The sequence below is a fragment of the Cupressus sempervirens genome, chromosome 7, assembly GCF_028749045.1.
Source record: "Cupressus sempervirens isolate cs-2001-9-10 chromosome 7, ASM2874904v1, whole genome shotgun sequence".
NCBI classification, from domain to species: Eukaryota; Viridiplantae; Streptophyta; class Pinopsida; order Cupressales; family Cupressaceae; genus Cupressus; species Cupressus sempervirens.
The window spans coordinates 321,911,408-321,920,677 of NC_143124.1; the positions used below are offsets into that span (position 1 = coordinate 321,911,408).

At 31.3% G+C, this 9,270-nt stretch overlaps 1 pseudogene; it reads right to left on the bottom strand.

The window, feature by feature from the left end:
* Window positions 1-469: 469 nt before the first annotated feature.
* LOC149546703 (L-gulonolactone oxidase 3-like) lies at window positions 470-3,228 on the bottom strand (annotated as a pseudogene).
* Window positions 3,229-9,270: the final 6,042 nt, after the last annotated feature.

The window sequence follows — 9,270 nt, forward strand, 5'->3', positions numbered from 1 at the left end:
ATAGTTGTTATTGGAATGGGCCATTCCTATTCCCAATCTGATTTTTTAAATTTTTAAATTTTTTTTTAAAAAATGATTGTTTTTTTTAAGAAAAAGATATTCTTTTTTTTGAATTTTTTTTTTCAACTTTTTTTGAATTTTTTGAATTTTTTCCAATTTTTTATTTAAAATTTTAAAATTTTTAAAACATTTTTTTTATCATATCTATTTTTAAAAATACAAAACTTAACTTTATTCCTATTCTGTTTTTGTACAACCAAACAAGAGAGTAACATATTCCCAATCAAATACCAAGTTAACCAACCAAGAATGGGATTGCTCTTTTCCATTCTCATTCCACATTTTCATTCCTATTCTAATTTTCTATTCCTATGCCGACAAACAAACAAGCCCTTAAGCTTTCAACATAGCACCAGTTGCCCATGGAACTAGTTCTCATGAAATGTTTAAGGATGAAACTATTATCTTTTTAGTTAACCTTTCTACAAACACGAGCATTCTTCCATACTCTCCCTGGCAAGAAAAGAAATCCCTTATCTGGAGCACAATGTTTATCTTCCCTACATTTACACATCTTATCCAGTGCACATCCATCTCTCAACTCCTCCACACCTTTCCATCCAATTCCGAACAAAACATCGGTCCAATCATTCGAAAACACACCGTTCGGATCAAATCTTGCCTTCACCTCTAAAAATCCCTTCAAGTTCACTGTCCGCTTGGCCAATCCTCCGAACAAATGACCTCCAGACTTTCCCCAGTGCAGCCCCGCTCCATGCTTCTCAACCACCATCTGCTCCATCTCTTGAAACACAGCTTCGTTCAACTTGGGCGTCCCCGCTTCCCTTGGTCGGTAAGATAAATATTCAAACCTCACCTGATCCTCAGAAGGTCCCAGGTATGCCTCAGACTTTTTAAGAGACCTAACAACCAGCGTAGTTGTGTCGCACAGCCTTTGGGGATCCAAATCTCTTATTTTCTTTACATCCTCTACGACCTCTCGGAACCGAGACAAAGGCACTCCAAATTCAACATTAAAGAGCTTAGCTATGTGGACGCGGTGATCCCACACACATGTTGTTTTATTCTTATCTAATATCTGCGTCGATGTACAACTCTCATCCATTTGCTCGAAAACTCATTCGTAGTCACCAGATGTCTGCATACGGTTATTGGAACCCACCACCGGGTAGCCAGTGAAAGGTTTCCCGTCATTCAAAAACCCGTTGCCGCCCGCCGGATATTGAAGCAGCCTGCTTCCGATCTGGTCACAAATTGCAGTCACGTTTGCTTTTGCCTGGATTGAATCGACTGAAGCGCAAACACAAAGCAAATAAGATGTATTTTTATAACAAAGCTTCTGTTATCAAATCAAAATAAAAATAATAATAAAAGGGAAGTCTTCAAATAAGATCGAGTATATAATAGGTCTCTATTGTATTGGAGAATTTGAAGGGTTTGAAAAATGTGTCTATCTAAAAGAAATAAAAAATTCCTGAGTCCTTATCACATTATAAGAGAATCATATATTCTACAAATTCAGAAAAATAGATACACCTGAGTCTTCACCCATTGAAAAATGGATTGAAGGGTTAAGAAAAAAAGAAAATTAGTTAGTTCTAAAATCAGATTGAAATCTATAAATTTCGAGTTTGCCGATGGAATTGAATGATTCTAAAGGAGACTGCAGAAATAAAGTCAAACTGAATGCAAAATACACAGACATAATAAAGAATGAAACAGTAAACCTATACAAATCATTCAAATCAGAATATATATCTCAGTCCACTCAAAAACAGGGCTTTCAGCCAATTAAAAGAAAACAGAACTAAAGGTTAAAGCATATACCAAGATTTCTTATAAAATAAGATTGTGTCAAATCAAGATAAGAATCATAAGGAATGAGGTGAGAATAGCTCTCTTAGCAGGGAACCGATACTTCATACCTGTCTGCTTTTAGCAGAAGAAGATTCAGGATTGAAAGCTTAATATGTAATAAAATAAGATTCAAATCAATAGATATTTTGTCTATTGGTAAAATTGAATGATTGGAAATCATCCAATGCAAAACTCTGACATGGTTAAAAAATGACAAGGGAATCTTGCCCCAAAGGATGGAGAATGTGCTGCAAACTCACAAAACTAGAATTGATACTCTAAATCATATAAAAAAGAAGAAGATTGACAAGTTAAAGAGCACATACCTAGAGAAGCATTTGTCTCAATGTCAGACACTCTGATGGGACTACCTATGGCCGTGCTGCTGCCGTCTCCGACAACATCAACAGAAACTCGATCGATTTCTGCGAAAATAGCCTTCCGGTGTGAAGGCATCCAATTTATGTCACCAACTGTGTGAACTGTGAGAAAGCGTTCGGCTTCATTTTCCAGATCGTGATCATCCCTCACCGAGACGGAAACAGATCTTTTAAACATTTGCTCCAGAGCGAATGTGATCTCTGAAATCGCTCCCAGTGTTCCCAGTGACAATTTTGCCTCTTTGAGATCTTCATCTGATTCGGTCAAAACTAAGATCTTCGAATACCCTTCTGAGGGAGACGCAGAAACTACGATTCTCATTCCCACCACGTATTCATAAACTGATCCGCCGCCTCTCCCATCCCAGCAAAGCTGCTGCCGTGCGCTCCAGTTGAAATAACACCGGCTGCAGAAACTCCGCTTATGTAAGTCATTGAGGGCAGAGGGAGGCCGTGCTTTGCAGCTGATTCAATCACGTCTCTCATCAGCCTCGCTGTTCACTTCAATGACGGAGTCATAATTCTGTGTCGACATGATGAGCCGTTTTCTTTCAACGCAGACAAGCATTGAGATGCTGTGAGCGTGTTTACTCACCACTCTGATCTTCTGCTTGTTTCGAACAGCGTGGGCAACGGCGCGCAGGAGTTGGGCTTCTGAAGTGGGTAATGCGAGTTGGGCTCCCAGATGGCCTCGTAATTGAAGATCTCGCATTCATGGCTTCCGCATTGCACAGGTGGAACAGGCGAGCACCGCTGGGGTTTGGCGTCCCCACAATACAGACCAGCACAAGCAAAATCGAAACAGCGCGAATCATCGTCTTATTTTGCACCAAACTATAGGTTATGTTCCAAGCGAACTATACCACTCTGTATATATACAAATTATTCTCCTATTCTAGTCACGTACTGGAATCTTATAGTTTGTAATGAACTGGCAAAATTATAAAATGTTTTAAAAAATTCTACACATTGTTACGTTTATAAAATGTCTAAATTTAAACTCGATTTTGGATATTTTAAAACTTCAATAAACATTTACTTATATAATTGATTTTACTTAAACAAGTTTAATCGAATTAAAGAATTTTTCTAGGAAACTCAAAGAAAATCATTTCCATCTTACTATTTTTTAACTATAAGAAAGTCTTATATCTTTTTTAATGAAAATAAAATTAGTTTTTGTAAGAATACTATATAGCTTTTAGTATTCTGAAAATAATAACAGACTAATAATTTAAGAATAATCTAAATTAAAAAAAATATATATATATATATATATACCTATTTTAATAGATATACAGTAATCATAAAAAAACATTAATTACTAAGCTATTGTGATATACAGAAAGTTGTACCCACAAATAAAACATATTCACCATTTAATATTTTCTTTATTTTTTCAAAAATAGTATTATCTCACTAGCTTGTAAAGAAAATGAAAAAAAAGCCATCTAGAATTAACCCAGTATAAAAACTTCATTCTTCATATATTCGAATAATAGATAATAGAAATAGCCTAGACACTGTATAAGAGCACTCTTCCTAATGGTCGATGCTGCATACTACCATTTCAAAATCAGAATTGCCTCATTTATATGTTGTGTTCTGCTCATCTATATCAATATTTATTTTAACATTTCCCAAATTACAGCTGGATCTAATGAGGGGAAATTTTTGATCTAATCTATCTGATAAAATAAAATGGACTTAATGAAGTTATAAAACCTGACTCTTAAACGTCACACGAAGACTTAAATAGTGGCCGCTCGAGTGAGTCTCTTTTAATGTCATAATTTTGAAATAAGTACAGAGCCCACAAAGTTCTTCCTTATGTCCTATTTATTAAATAAATTTAAAATATAGATCAGTTCTCATGTGTTTTTAATTTATTTAATAGCGAATAAATGTCTAATAAGAGGCTCCTGTTGAGAGGATAGATGAATTTAGCACGCTTGTTAATCAGACACAATTCCCAGCTGTATTGCTTCTTTCTTTTTCTTCTTTCATGACAACTTTGTATTGGACTGATTTGAAAAACAAAATGTTCCCAATTCGATTGCTTTCTCATCAACGTATTATTCCAAAATATGATAAAAATAACCACAGACATGTGAGCCCGCCCTATTAACAACAAGTTGTCACCAATAATTTTAATATACCCAGGAGTATCCAATGTTCAATTCATCAGCTCTTAGTGAAATGCAAGCCTGTAAAGCATGTTGTTAGCAGAGGCACGTAAAACTACAAATTGGACATATGTCCTTATTGCTTGGAAAATATGATTATGTGTTCTAATATAATTTGACCTATTTTTTCAGCAATACAATACACCTTTAATTTGAGGAGAAAGTTTAGGTTTCTGTTAGGGGTTCAGATAAGTTTTTGTTTTCAGTTTGAATAAGCCCTAGTCTTTAGGAAACTTGTTTAGTATTTCTTATTGCACTTATCAACTTGATTAGTTGTCAACGTGCTCTTGTTTTTCTCATTCAGTTTAGATTGTAAAGGCTATTTATAAGCCTAGATTGTTCAATAAGATGCAAGTCATTCCTAGAATCATTGAGTATTCTTTTGCGTTTCAATTCTTAACATTATTCAAGTTTAACTATTTTCCTCTATATTTATAGCACATTCATTTCAAAATGAACCTTCAGTTCGTTAAAAATATCATTATAAAAAGATCTCGTTCCTCTTTCCAGGTCTCACAACTATAATAATGTCTCTTAGTTTCAAAGTAATGCAAATTGTTCCTAAACAAATAGAAGATTTTTTTGTTCACTGATGTATTACACTATATATGTTTGCATATACCTTAATCATTGTAATTATTTTATGTAGTTCATCCATCATGATAACAACATAGTTATATGTTTTCTAATTTGGCGTTGACCTTGAAAGAAACAAAGAGCGTTGACCTTGAAAGAAACAAAGAGAATCATATTCGCTTCGTATTTAAAATTCAATTCATTACAAGACATGACCTAACTCAGTTAAAATTTCAATGTAATATCATTTAACAAATTCATATTTAAAAGAAAATATTTTTTTAAAATAAAATAAATGTTTCTCTTCTGTTAAAACAACAATCATAAGGTCAGGAAATTCAGAATGAGCACAACCAAAATGTAAACAGTGTGAATAATCATTTTTTATTTAAGTTTCTAGTTAAGTAGGTTATTGCCATTGTCTACCTATGTATATACTATAAACTAGTTTAATAAACATATATTTTGAACGTGAGGAATCATATGTTACATTAATTACAAATCAAATGTGGTATATATAAAAGTGTATCAACCAATCAACTATAATGGTCATTTGTTTTAATCTTTCCTCTTTCATGGAAAGAAAAATATAAGAAATAGTGAATTGTCTCATTTATTAAAAAATTATAAATCTAAAATATACTATTATTTATATTTTTTTAAATTCATATTTTTTTATATATTATAAAAAGCCAAAAACAAAGCTTGAACATACATGACACATGTCCAAGATAAACAACAAAAACACTCAACAACACAATATAAGCCTATCTTCCTTACCAATATAAAAATCCCATATGAACTAACCATAAATAATAAACTAAACCAACTATTCCCAATAAAGCTATGGTTTAAACAAGGAGTTTGTTACAATGATAGTTTATAACCAAAATAGAGTATAAAGTCTAATAATATATTGCCAACAAAAATGCACAAGCATAAATTTTATATTAATGGACTAAATCATTTAACTCTTTAATTTAAAATTTAAATAGTTATGTAGATAAAGTAGAAATATACAATTTCACACTAATATACTTGATTTTATTTCTAAATATTTTTTCTTTCAATTTCTTAAGATGATTATGAAGTATTTATAGAGATGCATTATTAGAATTTGTATTGACACTCCAATGTGCACTCTTGGTACATTCATTTTACTTGGCACCTATAAATGCTAGAAGAAATAATAATTTGTAGTCCCTTCCTTTAAGAGAGAACTAATTTTTTTGTTATACTTAACTCTACAGTTATTTTTCTTTTAGAAATAAGCCAACCTTTATTTATCATTTGGTTTACACAATTTTTCTTAATAAAATAATTTTTTGATTTTTAATTTCTTTTTTCTTACTGGTTGACTCCAATCTTCTCTATGGTATTTTCTTTTTCTTCTTAAAATTTGAACAAAAATTAGGTAAATATTTTCAACATGTGGAGCGGCATTTTAAAAACCTTCACATGGCTTGTGTTTGCTTCCTTATTTTACATGTCATAAACTCATAATTTAAGGCATACATTTTAAAGCTTCTCTTTGACTTGTAATTTGCATGTATTTTCAACCAAGCAATCATTTGAGACTATAGAGGGAACAAACATGCATAACTATCCTTGATTTTCCTTGATGGTTGTATCTTTGTCCAAAATGTTCTTTGAAGATGTTTCTTTTCTTTCTTTCTTTTTAATGGGGATAGTGAGGAAGTAAATCTAATAAATAGTGTCATCGATTTATTGTAATCACAATGAAGTTCCATGCTTGTTAATACTAAATAAGCTTCAAATCTTAGCAGCATACAAAAATAAGCAATTAGCATCTACAAGTACCTCATTAGTGGTGCTGCCAATGGAAAACTATGACTCATTGTAGTCTTTGTACGTTCAATTAACTTTACACTTTGATTTTAACTATCAAGCTACAAAAACTGTAGATAGAGACTCAATATATGTAAGGAAGAGGATGTTATAACCACTAGATAGTGAAAGCAATTTTAAAGTGATGATTTTTAATAGGTAATACAAATTAATTTAGAAACATATTATTGACATACTTGACATGAGATCTTCTCTCAACTCATACCTTACAGGACTCATCTTCCAACAAAATTTGGCCTTAGTGATAATCTCTCTAACCCTAGAAATTATAGCAGCTAAATACCTTGTATAAATGAAAATGTTTTAGCTTCTTGTGTTTGAATGGTTAATTAACTTGTAAAAATAGAAATATTCCACTTATTATGTTAGAATAGGCTATATTTATTAAAAACCAAAAAATGTGTCATCTTTTGTTGGAGTGGGATAATTATTTTATCAAAATATTCATTGTGTCCTACACTATAGTAAACTAAAATTTTCGTAATAATGAAAATATTATGGTGTCCTACTAAAATAGGCTAAATAATTTGTCAAAATGAAAAATTTATTCCTTCATAGTTTGGAAAAGACTAAATATTTGTAGGATTGAAATCTTGTCCAAAGCTTGTCAAATCATGTGTTAGATTTGGCTAAATGTTTTCTTGAAATCAAAATTAAGGGATTTGTACCAAACTAAGATACATATTTTATAAAAATATTAATTTTGGCATTTTCTCTTCTTAGATAAGGTTTTCACATTGATGTGAGCACTCTAATTCACCTCTACACAATTTTGCGCCCTTAGAAAATAAAGGTAGTAGATATTTTGTCAACAACAGGCTGGAGGATGTCTAAAAAAAAGTTGAATAAAACTATACATCAATGTTCTTTTGTTCAATGCAAATACAAAATGTATTGTAAAGGTCATTTTTTACTCTCTTAGGATGGTTATCTTGATTCATTTTTCCTATCATATTTTTCCATCTTAATATTTTCAAGATGATTTGGTATATACTTTCTATTCTTAATTATCTCAACAAGAGTACTTCAATTTGGCTACACGTGGTCTATCAACTCTTTCATTTTAGATCTACATTTCTCCAAATAATCCTTTAGAATTATGATAAAACTTTTGATTTCCTTTAAGATTTTCATTCAATATAATTTTGCTTGAATTTTATTTATCAACATCCTCACATGCAATTAAGAGATAATTTTTAATGCTACTACTTCTCATAAAAATTCTTCTCAAGTTGTTGCAATTTATTTGAGGCATAAAGATCTAATAGTGGTCAAAATTTGGGATTAAAAAATATTGAGAAGGTTGGAGGGGTGAATCATTATTATAATATTATGAGGAAGGTTGTTTTTAATTATTTTATTTATCATATGATATCATTAACACCAAAGGGGTAAACAAGTAGCAAGCTATATATGTATTTAATCATGTCAACATGGCCATTACATAGTTTTAACAATGGTGCAATACACTCATATATTTTCTAAGGAACAATTAGTAAGGATAAGGAGTTGCATACTTTATACAATCCATAGATATTTTTTACTTGTTCTATGTAAATTTTTGGGGGTTGACATTTAGATTTAAGCATAGTATGAGGTCACAGCCAAACCTAGTTATTTTATTAAAGTTTGATATATGTTATTGATATATTTATGTATATTTAGTTTAATTGGTTCATGATATAGAGGGTTCATAATGCATTTACAAATGTTTTATGTGTACAACTATGTCCATTAGAGTTGGAAAGAAACACTAGGAAATGTTGTGGTTGAGTTGGATATTATTTTTTGCATGTTCCTTCTGAGTTGGCAATGTACATTGATCAAGTTGATGATATTTTAATATTTTTTATAGTTATAAGCCGATGTCACTCTTTTCTTTGTTGATGTGTAAATAGAACTGATAAAAAAAATTATCTATGTGATTGGTAAACTATTTAACGCTTTGAATTTATGATCTTAAGGAGCTTTTTAAAGGATCAATGCTATTCTTTGGTGACTATAATTGATAAAACTTGTTAATTTTTGTTTAGAGAGTTACACATTTCAAATTTGGATTTGATGAACCTTATGCTTGATAAAGGTTGAATAATTAGGAAATAAATCATGTTTGTGAAGTCAAAGATTGGTCATCGATGCTATAGAATTCTTTGAGAGAACTAGTACATGTATACAAGAGTTGAATGACTCATATAATGTTGGTAAGGAGGATTGTATCAAGGGATTGATTTGTACTTTATTCGAACTCATTTATATATCTAGGGTAGATATAATTAAATTGATAGCAATATATCATTATTTTGTTTGATTATACTTTGTAAGAGAGTGAGTATTCCTAAGGGTTATACTACTCTTGGTGTTGAGTAGTGAGCTCTTGGAAC